General features: G+C 48.5%; 1 long non-coding RNA gene across 1 annotated transcript; it reads right to left on the bottom strand.

Moving 5' to 3' along the window:
* Positions 1-2695: 2695 nt before the first annotated feature.
* On the bottom strand, positions 2696-16923 carry LOC140903965 (uncharacterized). Its single transcript, XR_012156396.1, has 3 exons — positions 16317-16923; positions 13742-13907; positions 2696-2754 (listed from the first exon to the last, which is right to left on the bottom strand). It is a non-coding gene; the product is annotated as an uncharacterized LOC140903965 (long non-coding RNA).

Raw genomic sequence — 16923 nt, 5'->3', positions numbered from 1 at the left:
AAAAAGGAGAGGAAATTAAAAACTTTAGTAAAAACCACACACAGCTGTGAACTAGGCCGAACGAAGCGGGGGACAGATTTCCCAGATCCCCAGAGCCGATTTAGGCGGAATGGTCTGTGTTCAAAACTCAGATACCCCTCCCGGACTTCTTGCACCCTAATAGTCAATGAGACCCATTCCGGACCCCCACTACTACCCTCATGCATCGATCCAGCCATGGACAGGAGCCACAAAGAGCATTGTGTGATCAGGCAGAACTCAGCAGAGCTGACGTCATTGACTTTTCACTGCCACCCTCACAAGTCCAGGAGGAGAAGCTACACTGGGACAGGAGGGGCAGTAACCATAGTCCTCAATGCTAAGGAGATTCTGAGCTGCATTGCCTCCCAGAAAAGGCTGCCATAAGTTGGAGCAGTTGGGGGCTGCTCTAAATTATGCCAGGGACCATTTTGGCCCCTGCAGCAGCCTGGTATCTGGGCAGCAAAGGTGGCATAAAGCCACCTTGGCCCTGCCTGGATTGTGCCTTCTGTGCGTTCCGTCTCTCTGGAGACGCAGCACAGAATCTGGCCCAACGATTGTCCAACAAGAGAAAATGCAGAGAGAAGACTCAGTACGAAACAGTAGCTGCCGTACACGGGCCTTTTAGCTAAATGCCAAGTTCTAGGAGAAAATCCCACAGAAGCACTTAGAATATTTATATTAAATACACAACGAGTCCATCAGGATTAAAGGCACTGCAGTAAATTCCAGCCGAATTAATAACCATTAGGCCGTCATGTTGAAACGCTCCTGAGCTGGCGTGCATGAGCCTCGTTGTAAATCATCGGTAGCCGATCCTCTTTGCACAGACAGATCTGTCCATTTGTCAGCCGTGCTTCACGATACAAATTAAAACGTTCGTGTAACATCGTACAACAGTAAGACAGAAACCCAGCAGGCAGTTAGAGCTCCCGCATGCAAATGCGAGCAGCGTCCTGATATTCATCATCTTTTAACATGCTGCCTACTGACTAGCAGCCTGGGGAGGGACAACTGATATGCCACCGCTGTGTTCTGATGCTTTCAAAGTTCCAGGTGGAAATGGTGCAGCACACAACTGGTTTTATGCGCAGATAAAGCAGCCTACAAAATTCTATCTCCCCCTTACGAAACTGATTTGCTGTTTTTGATTGGTGAGGAAACTGCTGTAGCCAAGACTAGTGATTGTGAGTGTCCAACTCGACAGGCCTTCAAATAATAAAATAAACAAACAACAATATTTAGCTCTTATCTAGTGCTTGTCATCAGTAGATCTTGGAGCATATTAGATCTTGGAGCAAAGGTGGGCAAGGTTCATTATCCCCATTTTGCAGATGGGAAAGCTGAGGCACAGTGAGGGACCCGATTGTTAGCAAGCGCTCAGGACCCGCAGCCTGAAAATGAAGTCCCCTTTAAGGTGTCTCAAGTTAGGCATCCAAAACCCAAGGCCACAAAACTGATCACTTTTAAAAATCTTAGCCTGTACCATTAGTGGTTTCACAAGCATAAGACCGCACTAAAAAGGGCAGGTGGGCCCATCCCTACACATTTGCTTGTGTTACTCTCCTTGTCTTTAACCTCTACTATAAGGTCTCTGGTGGCAGGGGCTATCTGATGTTTGCATAGCACCCAGCACATCCTGAAAAAACACCAGAGGATACTCTTGAGCTGCCAGGAGAATGAGGAAGGACGATGTTTTGGTTAAAGCATAGTCAGGAGACCTGCGTTCAAGCCACAGATTTGTTGCATGACCCTACAGCAAGTTACTTCACCTCCCTGGGCTCAGCTTTCCCCCACTTGTAACCATGCAAGATGCTTAATTTATTGTTTGTAAAGGGCTGGAAGATCGTCAGAGGGAGGAAACGGCAGATACCCAGTCTACGTATGTTATCGTCATCATGGGTACAAAACACTCGAGCGCTGGTTTTGCAGAAGTGAAAGATGGAAAAGACATGGTCTGAGACTTTCAAAGTCAGCTAGGAGAGGTCATATATTCAAGGGGAACTACGCAGCTCAGTCTCCTGCCTGGCTTTGAAAATCTCAGATCCTACTGTACTTAATCAAGTTGAGATTAATTATAGACGCTAATTGTGTTGATTACTTGTATGTAACTATTTATTATTATTAGCCCATTCCCCATCTGTTCCTGGATTGTTCCTTACCCCTGCAGTCTATTCTCCAGTGCTCTCTCCCATCTAAATTAAATGACTCAAGCAACAGGAGCTTCTACACCATTCCTTCGGAGACTCATTTGCAGATTCAATAAGATGATGGGCACCTGCTTTCTTCAGCTGTTTGACAATGGCTTATCTAGTTAGTTACAGCAAAAGCGTCAATAGACAGCTTCCATTCCTTAACCACATGAAACCCATCAGGGTGAATTTTGGCTTCCATTGAAATAATTGGGAGCTTTGTTATTAACTTCAGTGGGGCCAGGATTTCATCCCAGGTATCTAGTACCCAGAAGAAATTTAGGATGCAGGTTCCATCATATGCCAATTGCTCTCAGCAATTACCCCCTTAACTCCCAGACCCGTTGCCTCAACACCAATCCCCCACTAATGTTTCAGTCCCTCACTTGTTCTAACCCTGTACCTGGTGGGGATTAATCCACCTCTGTGGCATAGAAAAATGGAAGACAAACCTGGATCTGCTGGGAGCTCCCAATAATTTAGGAGTAGAATTTCTCAGAGGGGCTCTTAAGCAAAGGCAGGCTCCCACTTGGACAGATGTTTCCTATAAAAAACAAAATAAGAAACATAAAAGCATAGAACTAGAGAGAGCAAATCCAATTAAGTTAAAAAAAATTTGCTGGGTTGGAAAAGGTCTTTAGTTAAGTAACCAGCATAGTATTTCTCTCTATTAAAATGACTAGAGGAGAGAGTTTGGTTTCCAGCACAATGCTCTGTCCTTGAGAGCTGCGCTTAGTGGAGTGGAAAAAAGACAGCTGGTTGTCTGCATCTCTTTGTCACTTGCAAAAGGAAATGTTAAAATCTGAGCCAAAAAGGGATTTGCGGAAGGAAAAGTATCGAGGTTAGTATTTAAAAAAAAAAAAAAAAAAAAGATTGATTTTTCTCCCACAGCTCTTCCGGATTTTTGGCTTGGGAGCTAAGATTCCTCTGGGAGCTCCAGCAAAGTGTAGGTTTCACAGAAATGGGCAATTTGTTGTTTTAATTCTCTAAAACCTCAGAAGCCACAATGTGGCTCAGTTCTACAAACTTGTTTCTTTCCTGTCTCTGGTCAAAGGTGATAACTGACAGGAGCCAGCGTTGAGCCCATCCCAGGAGCTTAAGAGTGACAAACAAAGAGATAAGGAGGACTTGTGGCACCTTAGAGACTAACAAATTTATTTGAGCATAAGCTTTCGTGAGCTACAGCTTATGCTCAAATAAATTGGTTAGTCTCTAAGGTGCCACAAGTCCTCCTGTTCTTTTTGCGAATACAGACTAACACGGCTGCTACTCTGAAACAAAGACATGGAGGCCTACTTCTAAATTATGGCCTGCTTTTTCAAAAGCAACTGTTGATTTTTTGCGGGGAGAGGACATGACTGTTGGTGGGGCAGTTTGAGCCACTTTAAATTTCTCCCAGTGGATGTTCTTTAATCTAGCAGAAAAAGGCATAATGAGATCCACTGGCTGGGAACCTGAAGCTTGACAAATTCAAGTTAGAAATAAAGGGACACATTTTTAACAGGCAGGGCAAGTAGCCATTGGAACAAGGTGGAATCTCCATCACTCCATGTCTTTAAATCAGGACTGGGTCTCTTAGAATCATAGAATATCAGGGTTGGAAGGGACCTCAGGAGGTCATCTAATCTAACCCCCTGCTCAAAGCAGGACCAATCCCCAATTAAATCATCCCAGCCAGGGCTTTGTCAAGCCTGACCTTAAAAACTTCTAAGGAAGGAGATTCCACCACCTCCCTAGGTAACGCATTCCAGTGTTTCACCACCCTCCTAGTGAAAACGTTGTTCCTAATATCCAACCTAAACCTCCCCCTAAATCTTTCTAAAAGATGTGCTCCAGCTCAAAAGGAAGTTACGGGCTTGATGCAAAGATCACTGGCTGAGGTCCTCTGGCTGGTGTAATGCAGATCTGACTAGATGATATAACGGTCCCTGTCTGGCCTTCACATCTAAGAGCCTATGGCAGTCACTTTCTGAAAATCAGGTCCCTTTAAGGAATCTCAGCTTGTGCACCTAAAATTTGATGGCCCCCAAATGTGCTAGTAGGTCTGCATTTTCAGAAGTGACTAGGGGAGGATTAACAGCTGTGAATCACTGATCCCCTTAGATTAAGTAGGTAAATTAGCTAGGGGGGCTTTTGGCCTTGAAGACCTCTATTGGTCACCAACTTGTTCATCTGTCTCCTAAGCACCCCCATCTGTTGAGCTAATGAGCTAACTCCTCCTTCTCATAGGGTACGTCCACACTGTCATTAAAAACCCACAGCTAGCCCATGCCAACTGACTCGGGCTTGCTAGGCTGGGGCTGTTTAATTGTGATGTAGCATTCAGGCTGGGGCTGCAGCCCAAGCTCTAGGACCGTGAGAGGATCCCAGAGCTCCAGCTGCAGCCTGATCCTGAATGTCTACATGGCAATTAAACAGCCCCTTAGCCCGAGTCCAGTAAGCCCAAGTCAGCTGGCACAGGCCAGCCGCAAGTGTCCAATTGCAATGTAAGTATGCCCATAGAAGTTAGAATCCTAGAAGCTCCTTGAATTACAGACATCAGAGATAGGCATCTTCTATCTGAACAACTTCTCCATTACCAGGTAAATGGAGGATTGCTTCCAACCACCACGGTATGTTCTGCAGCTATTTGTCTCAAGAAATGCAGCTTCCGTTGCTTCCCTTGGGAGACTATTCCTCAGTCTGTGATCTCATTACTAGGTAGTTGTTCCCCATCTCCAGTTTATCCTTGCCTTTCATTTCAATCAATCAGTTACCAACTGCGGGGAACAATCCTGCATTCGCAAGGAAATGGATTGGATGGTCCAATGTTTACAGTGTTGTTGGATGGTTTCCATTTTTATTTTCTGTGATTCATCTCGCTACTACTAAGAGCTGGACGAAGATATTTTGGCTGAAACTTTTTTTTTTTTTTTTTTGGACAAAACAATGGAAATTCACATTGACCAAAACGGTTCACGAGCATGTGCCAATTTCACCAAACGGTTTCAGTCAAAACGGAAAAAAACAATTGTCTTTTGTCAAGACCGAGAGGGGACAGGAAAACAGTTTTCATGTACATAAAAGGTTGTTGCAAGGAGGAGGGACAAAATTTGTTCTTCTTAACCTCTGAGGCCAGGACAAGAAACAATGGGCTTAAATTGCAGCAAGGGTGGTTTAGGTTGGATGTTAGGAAAAAATTCCTGTCAGGGTGGTTCAGCCCTGGAATAAATTGCCCAGAGAGGTTGTAAAATCTCCATCATTGGAGATTTTTAAGAGCAGGTTGGACAAACCCCTGTCAGGGATGGTCTAGATAATACTTAGTCCTGCCATGAGTGCAGGGGACTGGATTAGATGCCCTCTCGAGGGCCCTTCCAGTCCTAAGATTCTATGAAGTGTCAAAGTAAATGGTTTTCCTCGATTCATGAGCAGGTTTTGGTGCCGTTCACAAAAAACAAGGTGTGAGTGGTGGCAAGACACCCTTAGGCAACCTTCATCAAGTCATCTGCCTGGCCGTTGTACCCACCAAAGGGCCAGTTCCTCAGCTAGTGTGGATTAGCGTTACTCCAGTGGTTGCAATGGACCTGGGCTGCTTCCCATCAGCTGTGGGACCGGCTCTCAGCATAACCAGGAAACCCCCATCCCAGCTTTTCTGCAGTGGGGTTTTATCAAGGAGTGACCCCATCTGGATTATTTCCCACGGAGCCTAAAGCTTGGTGGCTTTGTCAACAAAAACCCCATGCAGCACAGAGCCAAGAATGCACACACGCACACACAAATATCTGCTACCAGGCCCGGACCACTGGGGCAAAGCTCAGCAGCCCCAGGCTGCTCCTGTTTCCAAGCAGAATAAGGAATTCCACTTTCAGAACAACACAAACAAATATAAAAATCCACATGACATATAGGCAAGAGGCAGCTAATTGCAACTAAACATGGGAAATCTGAGGGGCTTATAACTCTGAAATGTCTTTGCCTATTAAGCCGAGGCTCGATTCCCCAGTGTCTCACACCCCACCCGGCCCCCTTCATTTGCAGCAAGAAGGTTTAAAAGTCAAGTCAGCCAAAAAGGGGAACAAAGGAAAGGATTCCCCGGAAACCCTTGAACAAACAGTTCTGAAACTGAGCGTCTCTACTGCCCACGCAACACCTACCAGAGAGGGCAGAGGCTGGGTGAGAGTCACTCATCAAACATAGCTGTCTTAAAGCCATGTCCACCCACAGGCAGCAGAGCTGAGAAGAGAATGAGGGGTGGGAAATGTGCTTTCAACCCACCCATCCCAGCTGTTCCACTTCCTGGACCTGACGGGACTTCTCAGCGAAAGACACAACAAAGCAGTAAGCGTGAAGGTGGAAGTGCAGGTGTCTGGGGAATGATGTACGCAGTCAGATTTACCGTACGTCAGAGGGAATAAACTAGCCCCAACCCGGGGTGGTGAGTGGCGTTTTTGGGAGGGAAGGTGCAGCGGGGTCCTGGCTTCATGGCAAGAGTAACATTTGTCTAGCTAACCTTTGCATGAACTGCATGGAATTAAAATGTTTCCTTTTGGAGGAGCTGTTCAGAATTGCACAACTCCCCAGCATTCAGGAGCTCGAGGGGAAAATATTTACTGACATTTTTGCCTTTGTGCTCTCTCGGCACTTGGTTCTCATGCAAGGGTGCTGGAACAATTTGGATAGTGGGGGTGCACCGCTGAGAGTCATTAACCCCACTGTAAACCCTGGATATGATGGAACCCACTTCAAACCAGGGGAGGCGGCAGCCCCCCTACTTCCAGCACCTACGTTCTCATGTTTATTCACACAGTAATACTCTAGCTTCAGGGAACGCAAACAAGCAGCGATTCCGATTCTTTGCCTCAACTCCCTGGGGCTGCACCACATCGACCCCACTAGCATTCCAGGGCTTAGATGTGCAAAGGGGCACTCGTATCTGCTTGTGCCAGAACGTGGGCATCCATGCACCACACTGGATACACCTCTGAGCTTGTCAGGCTCCCATATCAAGGAGGGAGCACGTCTAATGGGTAAAAGAAAGGTCTGGGAGCCAGGCTCTGTTCCCAGCATTGCCACTTGCCCCCGTGACATTGGACAAGTCGCTTAACTTGCTGTGCCTGGCTTTCCCTGTCTATCCAAGTCGAGAGGACAATAGCTACTGAGTAAAAGGGGTGTTTTAAGGCTTCATTAGCATTTGTAAAGCACATTGGAGACCACTGGCTAGAGGGGGTTTTAGGTGTGAAATACTGTACTGTTGAACATCTGCCTCTCAGCAACTCCTGGCCTGTGTGAAGTTTAGCTGTGTGCGTATCTATGCTCTTGACAGGGACTCGGCATATGCCTGAGGATACATGTCACCTGATGCACATTTCTATGTGTTTTTCCGAGTATCCATGTACAGCCCCGTGCACTTAAAAGCCAGCATTTACTACACTGCAGTTTTTTTCTCCGACTCGTGAGCTACTTACGCTTCAGACAACGCCTTAGATCGGTAAAGAAACTAAAGGGGCACCATACATGCTGCATGGCTCAGCATAGGTGTGTCTGTCAAAATATGCGTATCTAAACTTGTCTAGCTGTGCTCTGCCTGTCTGTGTGGGGGCACAGGAGGGCTGCCCGGGTCTCAGATATAGAGTTCTCGGCTGACTCAGATGCTCTGCACCGGTCACTATGGGAAGCGACCCACATGGAGCCATGACCTAGGGGCTTGCTTGTATGGAAAATACCATGCAAACCTCGTAAGTTGCTGCTAACATTCTGGCAAGCAGCACCCTCCTTATATGGGAGGATAGGTGCTGACTCCGTGGGTGCTCCAGGGCTGGAGCACCCACAGGAAAAAAAATTGCAGGTGCTCAGCACCCACCGGCAGCCCCCCACAATCAGCCCCCCTGCCCCTGCTCCCAGTGCCTCCCACCGGCCGGCCATCAGACGTTCAGCAGCGTGCCGGAGGTGCTGGGAGGGACGGGGTGGGGTGGGGGTGGAAAGAGGTGGAGCGGGGGTTTGGGGGAAGGAGTGGAGTGGGGCCTGGGGCAGAGCAGGGGTCCAGCATATCTCCTCCCCCCCCCCAGCAACTCATGAAGACGGCCATTATGTATGGGAGATAGGTAGCCCCCTTTCATGGTGAGGCCAGGAGGAACAGAGAGAGCTTCCTGCTAAGAAGCTGAAGTAAAGTTATCAGAAGTGTCTTAGTAACTTAGGCACAGATCAAAGTTATTTAGGTGCCTAATTCCTGATGATCTGGGCCTTTGGAGCCTAAGTCCTATTGGCAGAAGTGATTTAGCCACTGGGGAGTCTAAGGGCATTTGACTTATATTGAGATTTAGGCTCCTAAGTGCCCCCAGGTCGCTTCAGAAAGTGGGACTTAGTCACTTCTGAAAATTTCAACGAAAGGCTAGTGCACAGGGCGTAGAGCGGGACTGGGAGTGAGGAGCCCTGAGTGCTGTTCCCAGCCCTGGCACCGACCCATAGGGCGACCTCAGGCCAGTCACTTCCCCTCTCTGTGCCGCTGCTCCCTCCCTTTGGCTCTCACCTTCCTTCGGGAGCGCCTCTTGCTTCGTGTGTTGTATAGCACCCATGCCGTGGCCACCCCACCCATCTTTATTAAGGCTTATAGGCGTTACTGTTACCTAAATAACAGGGCAGGACGGCGAATGAGGACGCCAGCCAGCAAGGCTGCTGAATGACGCACATGCCAAGCAATTAATCCCCGGGAAACAAGGATGCGTCCAGATCTTTGCTAGGCACAAGGCACCTGCCCCACTCTTCCCCTGGCCACAACAACAAAGCCCTCGGCACACAATGCCAGTAACGCTGACGGAAAAATCCATCCCGTTCCCTCCAAGGTGCGAGTTCAAGACACCCGGCCAACACAGCCCTTTCTACAAGCAACATGATCCCTGGAACGGAAAACCGCCCTGTCCCGAAGTCCACAGAGCTCCGAGCCTGGTGCTCAGCCAGGGCCGAGCTGCCCCCGTGTTGGACCCAGCCCGCTGTTGGGGTCTGCGTGCTGGAAAGGCCATGCTAGCCTGCAGCAGGCTGGACCCACTTCTTCCATGGGCCTGTGCACTACCAGCCCTCTGCCTGCATTCACTCACGGGCCCTTTGCCGCACTCCCTGGGAAAGCCACACCCGCAGCCCTCTGATCTTTTTTGTTCTGAAATTTTTCTTTTCTCTCTTTTTTTTCCCCTTTTTTCGGGGGTGGGGGGAGGTAGGGAAATAACAGCATAAGAGAAGACTCAACAATACCCCACCCCCGCCAGAATAAATCGTTATCACATGAAACAAAACATCCCCCCACATCATCAGCTTCATGGGCAGCAGGTGAACCCCCTCGCCCGCGTCGGGGAGGCTAGCCCACGGGCCCCGCCCCTTCTGCCTGAGGCCCCGCCCACCGGAGCCCTCCCCCACAGCTGGAGGAGCCCCAGCCTGCCCACTCCAGCTGGCCCCCCCAGTGCCGGGCCAGCCCCTCCAGCATTGCCCTGGGCTGCCCCAGGCCGCCAGCTGGAGCTGAGCCCCCGCCGGCTTCCGGGTAGAGGGGGCGGGAGGGCGGGGCCTCTGGGCGGAACATGCACAGGGCCACGGCCTAGGTCAGGGGAGGTTTAGCCTGCCCTGGCCTTTGATACACCCCACCCACGAGCAGCTTATAGGACCCAGCCAGGCGTCATTCGGCTGAAACTGAGCAGGGGGAAATCAAGGGTGAATATCAGAACAAAGATCCCAAACAGCGAGGTCTGCTGGACTGCGGAACAGACAGCTGTCCAAGGGAAGAATGTGGAAGCTCCATCATTATTTTATCACTTGTATTACCATAGCAACTAAGAGCCCTTGTTATGGACCACGCCCCCGCACTGTGTTCGGTGCTGCACGAACAGAGAACCAAAAGATGGCTTCTGCCCCAGACCTCTTACAATCCAAGTATAAGACAAGAGACAACAGATGGATCCGGAGATCACGTAGTTCATTTGCAGTTACACACCCTAAGATGAGGATAATCAAGCCTTCCGCTTCAGGATCTACACCGATCACGAGAGGGGTTGGACAGAAATCGGCTAGGCGCTGCACAGCTGGACTGTTACGTCACGGGTTGGTTCGGGTGTCTCAGGTCCTCTGAAGTGTTGTGTATTGACTACAGCCAGGGGAACAGATCAGTGGTGTGGAGGCCAGTATAGCCATTTGGGGAAGAGATTCTCTCTTTTGGTGTTTGCACAGCACCCAGCACAATGGGCCCCCGTTCCCACCTGGGGCCTTGGGATGCTAATAAAACATGAAGATTTAATAATAACAACAGCAAGAGGCGTGGTTCCAGACTAGATAGACCAATTGGGCAAACCTTAGGGTCTTATATTAAATATCGTGCTAGGTAAAGCCCTTGTTGAGGGATTTAATATTTCACTCTGAAGCATGTGATACTGTCTGCTCTAGGAGACAGACAAATGCATTAGATGGACCATTGTCTGATCTGGTATGTCCTATGATCCCAAACCCTTGAAAACACAGTAGAGGGAACAGTCTTGCCTTGGTCCCTGGTAGGATCCCATCCCTCCCAACTGCTATCACAGGGTTTATCTAAACAACAATTTGATTGACAGAGCCCTAGATTGCTGCCATGCGGATCCTGCTACCTCACACTAAAAGTTCAGTGGCGTGCTTTGAAAAAAAAACCCAAAACCCAGCATGTAAAGGGCTTTTCTGGACGTGCCACCCCCCGCAGCCCTTTAGCGCCCCGTGAGGTTCCCAGCGCAGTGTGCCGTGGAGATGGCAGCTCCAGCATGTGGCGTGCGCAGCGTCCATCCATTTCACCCCGGCTCCCTTCAAAGACAAGTAGCTTCCCAGGTTTGAAACAAAATGCAGATCCCCACGGCCACTTTTACGAGCAAGGCAGAGGCAGCTGGCTGCCAACACAGTGAGTTTACAGCCACATGATTCACTCCCCCGCCCTTCCAGATCAAGGGAAAACAGGGCCATTAAACCTATTAACGGCCCTACTTCAATTCAGGTCCTGTCCCCCACATCACCTGAGCTAAAGCAGACAGGAGAAAGAAAGCCTGTCTCCGTTTTCACTCTGGCCTCTGTAAATGGATTCGGTGCCTGCCGAGTCCTGGCGTTTATTAGGATATAAAAGCCTTTAGAATGGAATGGTTTTCCTGCCTCTGAAGGAGTGGCGGGGAGGAGAACAGAAAGGAGCATGTCCTGGATAACATCCCGGCGCTGAATGGAACAGCTGCTAACGTTCCAGCCTGCCCACGAACACCTAAGGGCTGCTCCAGGAGAGTAATTCTCCACTCGTGGTCTGGAGCTCGGTGTCAAGTGGAGGTGAAGCAAGCACTTCACAGGGAAAAGTACAGGGAAACCTGTCGAATCCCTGTAAATAGTTTGTGAGCATGCTAGCTGCTCACTCTGGGTATGTCTATATGTCTAGTAAACCCACGTCTGTGGGACGTGGGCTTGGGGACTCAGTGTTTCCAAGCCCGCACTTGAACATCCATGAAGCATTGGAAACCTGGGCTTAGCTAGTGCATCCACAATGCACTGCCCAGACCTTCTGACTTGGGTCTGTGGCTTATGCTGCATCCACACTGCAAAACAGGGCTCGGACCCAAGGTGCAGCAGGACTCGGGCTCTGACACATACCCCAGCAGGGTCCTAGGACTGATTCCTTAGTGCTTCCTGACCTGAGTCAGACTGATTTGTGCGTGGAAAGAAGAGAGGCTTGGGCTCCAACCTGAGTCAGAGCCCAGATTTAGTGTGAAGTGTAGACGTATTTTTGAAACCACCAGAAACCAGTCAGAGCAGCAGTGTGTCTGTAGCTAGGCCTAGCATGTTTGTGTATATTACTTAACATGGTTACTGGGGACGCAACTGGGCCCACGTCCATATTGCTGGCATTGGGTAAAGAGCAAGACACAACCAAACTGTGATTTTGGCCCTGTATATTACAGACAGCCTCTCCTCAAAATGCATCACCTCAACAGGGAGTGAAGGGGAATCTGCTTTCCAGGAAGCTGTCAGCCCTCTAGATTCAAGGTTTCCCAGCAGTGAGAAAAGACTAGGCCATGAGGAAATTGGAACTGCAGGCGACATGATGGGGGTTTGCCCCATGAACAGCTCTGTTGCTAGAAAGAGAATGGAAAGCACTTGAAAGTTAAGTCAGGGTCCAGGATATCCGTATTGCTGGAGCCCCGGATGATATCAACATAAGAACGGCCATACTGGGTCAGACCAATTGTCCATCTAGCCCAGTATCCTGTCTTCCAACAGTGGCCAATGCCAGGTGGTTCAGAGGGATTGAACAGAACAGGGAATCTTCAAGTGAGCCACCCCCTGTGGCCCACTGCCAGCTTCTGGCAAACAGAAGCTAGGGACACATCAGAGCACGGTTTTGCATATTGAATCTCTGAGTCTCAAAGCCACAGAAAAATTCAATCCTGAACTCCGCAAATGAGGCATGCCAAAGGATCCCATGAGCACGAAGTGCTCTAGCATCCCCATGTGCAAAAACAGGGGATGGGACAATGCAGACAGCACTATTATTGCGACCCTGCCTGCAAAATCCCCCAAAGCAGCTCAAGTCACAGGAGGAATTGCTTACTGGGGTCAGAAGTTATTGTTCTTCCCTGGCCTGAACCTTGTCTCATGGGTACATCAAAAATAATCGCCAGGATCTAATCCACTGCAGTGCAAAGTGCTTTGGGAGGGTGGGAGTTCAGAAGGTATTCTGTGGGTCTCGCCACCTTCATTGTCTGTCTGTTTTCTTCCCAGCACTTCTGACCACCCAGCCACGCAACCTCACCAACCCTTAACACCACTACCCCACAACACCCGTCTTCTCCTCTCCTGCCATCAATAGCACCAGATCTGAGCAACAAGCCTACCTGGATTTATTGTTATTTATATTGCCATAGCATGTAGGAGCTCCAGTCACAGACCAGGACCCCCGGGTGCTAGGTGCTATACAAAGACAGAACAAAAACCACAATCTGCCCCAAAGAGCTTAAAATCTAAGCAGGACAAGAGATAACAGGTGGATGCAGAGCGAAAGAATCAGAGAAGCACAAGGAAATAATTGTAATACCTAGCTCTTAGATAGAACATAAGAACGGCCATACTGTGTTAGATCAAAGGTCCATCTAGCACAGTGTCCTGTCTTCCAACAGCAGCCAATGCCAGATGCTTTAGAGGGAGTGAACAGAACAGGTAATCATCAAATGATCCATCCCCTATCACCCATTCCCAGCTTACAGAGGCTAGGGACACCATCCCTGCCCATCCTGGTGAGTAGCCATTGATGGATGTATCCTCCAGGAACTTTATCTAGTTCTTTTTTGAACTTTGTTATAGTCCTGGCCTTCACAACATCCTCTGACAAGGAATTCCACAGGTTGACTGTGCATTGTGTGAAGAAAGACTTCCTTTTGTTTGTTTTAAACCTGCTGCTTATTAATTTCATTTGGTGCCCCCTAGTTCTTGCATTATGAAGAATAAATAACACTTCCTTATTTACTTGCTCCACACCAGTAGATCTCAAAGCACTTTACAAAGCAGATCAGAATCATTACCTGATTTTAAAGATGAGGAAACTGAGGCACAGTGAGGTGAAGTGACTTTCCTAAAGTCAGAGCTAGGATTAGAATGCAGGTCTCCTGAGTCTCAGTTGAGCTCTATCCACTAGGCCACACCATGTAGTCAATCCTGTGGCTTATTCACTTTTATGCTTCCACGGACCTGCAGGGTCAAATGCAGACGGACATTAACAAAGAGCAGAAAAAGCAAGCAGAGTAGGGATTACCGTGTGTGCAACACTTAGCACATGGGGCTGGGGCCTCTAACTCCTACTGAAATGCAAATTTAATCACAAATAAACCTATTTGCTCATGGATTGAAGAGCACAGGAATGAAGACACATAGGGTGCAGTGGAGTGGGCAAATTAATTCTCAGAGGCAACGCTCTGAGATCCAGGGATGAAAGGTGATTTGTAACAGCTGGATGGGAAATTAGGTTTTTGACTAAGTGGAAGGCCTGTCCAGAAAAAAATGTAGGTTTACTTACTTATTTGGTTGGAAAAATGACCCCCAAACCCCCTTTCTCCCCCGCATCTTTGGGCAGTTTTCAGCTACATTTTCTTTTGCTGTTTTTGATTTTTCAACAAAAAGTCTAAATTTTCCTGGGGTGGGGGTGGGGAGGGATGCCCATTTTTGACCCACTCTAGCACTAAGTTTTATTATTATGATATGGCTCCCAGTCCAGAGCTTATCTTCACTCTGCAGCCAGCTCAGGGAGGGATGGGAACACCAAGGACCAACACTGGCAGCTGAGACTGAAAAGAGACAGAGAAAGGCAGGGGGTTGATGGGGAGACAAAGAAAGGAGATTAATGAAAGGGGGGGCAGCAAAACCCCCACCCTTTCTCCGCTTATCTAATGGTTGAGAGTGTGAAGCCGACTTTCATTGGAGGCCACCTTCTGCCTAAGAGAAACAAAAATACACTAATGTGTTTGTTCAGAAAACGATCCCTGGCCTGGACCAGCTCAGCCAGGATGCTGGAGATGCAGAATCTCCCCTCCATGGATCAGCACGTCCGTGCTGTTTAATCCAGACAGATGGACAGTTTCCGCTGTGCTTCACTGACCACAGTGGCACTCCCTGGGCTGACAGCACCTGCTAGGTGGGGGGAAGAGAGAGCTGTAATCAAATATTGACAGCTTAGCTTCAGCTGTCAGCCCCGGGGGAAAGGGAAGGAGCAGAGAGCGGGGGAGTGGTATTTCTCATTGCAGCCTCTGGCTGGGACAAGGCTATATCACCTCACCCCTTGGGGGGAGGGAGAGCTCAGTGGTTTGAGCATTGGCCTGCCAAACCCAGGGTTGTGAGTTCAATCCTTGAGGGGGCCATTTAGGGATCTGGGGCAAAAGTTGGGGATTGGTCCTGCTTCGAGCAGGGGGTTGGACTAGATGACCTCCTGAGGTCCCTTCCCACCCTGATATTCTATGAAACCTCAGCTGCTGTTTGACCTGCCTCTGCACCACACAGAGCCGTCATTTGCAGGGGAGAGGATTGCTACACTCAGAATACGTCTACATTGCAATTGGCAGTGCAAACTGCAGCTCTTACGGACGTACCCACACTAGCTTTGACCTAGCCAGCATAGCTAAAAATGGCAGTGAAAACACAGCAGCACAGACCCCAGTATGGGCTAGCAAAGCAAGTACGTACCCAGGTTTCCAGGTGGGCTTGTACAATCCATAGGGAAATCTTCACTGCTATCTTTAAGCCAGACTAGCTAGAGTGGGTGCCTACCTGGAGCTGCAGTCATACCTCTGATTGCAGTCTAGACATACCCTTGGTTTTAGGATCACCTCTTCCCACCCCACTCCGACAGCCCCAGTATTACCAACCCCAACATTCAAATGTTTTGAGTCGGGCCCCCCAAAAGTCAGGAGATTGGCTTAAAAACCATGAGACTTCCCAAAATAATTGTACATTGGGGGTTTTTCATTTGATTTCTGGTTTCCAAACCTCTCAGGTGCACTTGGCTGCATGTTCAGGCCTCTCTCTGCAACCAGGAAAATTCAATACTTTTTTTAATGTCTAACATAGTCACTTGACTCCAGCAGCTGGAGCTTTAAAGAGAACATTACCTGGCATGAGATCCGCAATTAGACCCCAAGCCTAGCCCTATTTTATGCAGTTCAACTAGTTCTGGCTGGTGCTGCTTGACCTTATTTAGCAACTATATGTAACTAGGATGAAATTAAGAAGGGGGAATAAAGAATAAATATTAGGGAAAATATTCTCCCTAATAGTGAGAGCGAGGAGGGTGTGGAACAGTCTCCTAAGGAAAGTGGTAGAAGCCCACCATGCAAGAGACATAAAACCAGACCAGACTACTCACTTGAAAAAACCATACCAGAGGGAACAATCCTGCACTGGCCGTCTGGGAACTGGGCTGAATAGAATCTTATTGGTCTTCTCCATCTCTAGCTACTATGATTCTGCAATTTTGATACAATGAAAGACAGACAGATACATGGGCTGGTGCATCAGAGAAAATGTATTGGACTTTTACTCTCCACACTAGAACTGGTTTGATGTTCAGGTTCAGAAGTGTTTGGTTAGCTTCCGCACACACTTACTTACATTTCAAGATGCCCTGAGAAAGGCTGTCCTTCTGAAACCTCCATCCTGATGCCGCAGTATGCAGAGATTCATCCAAACTCCTGGGGCCCAAATAAGCCTTCAACTCTGAGGTTTACTGCTAGGCATTTTCCATTCATAAGAACATGGGACTGGCAAGGACTCCTGAGTCAGAGTGCAGTCCCCTGCTGTTGAAGGCATCCACATCATATAAAGCCATTCATAAATTTATCCAGCTCCATCTTAAAACCAGGTAGGTTTCTTGCCCCTTCTAGTCCTGTTAGGAGGCTGTTCCAAAACCTCCCTCCTCTCATGGTTAGAGACCTTCTTATTTCCAGCCTTTCACTCCAGATCAGGTTTCCAAGTTGCTAACCATAGAGATTTCAGCCTCTTACCCTTCCAGACTAAACTGGCACCGATCACTCTTTGCCCTCCAAGAAACTGACCTTTCTTGTCCAGTTCCAGGAGAACACAGACAACCCTTTAACCTTCCCCAACGAAAGCGTCACACAGTTTGACTGGCAAGTCCAATTTAATTTTTTGCATTAACATCATTATCACCATGGGAGGTGCATAAGAAATGCCGATATCTGCAAACTTTGCATCTTGG

Source organism: Lepidochelys kempii, chromosome 27 (genome assembly GCF_965140285.1).
Source record: "Lepidochelys kempii isolate rLepKem1 chromosome 27, rLepKem1.hap1, whole genome shotgun sequence".
Classification (NCBI taxonomy): Eukaryota; Metazoa; Chordata; order Testudines; family Cheloniidae; genus Lepidochelys; species Lepidochelys kempii.
Note: the sequence above shows the minus strand (reverse complement) of the source record. Positions and strands in the feature narration are given on the sequence as shown.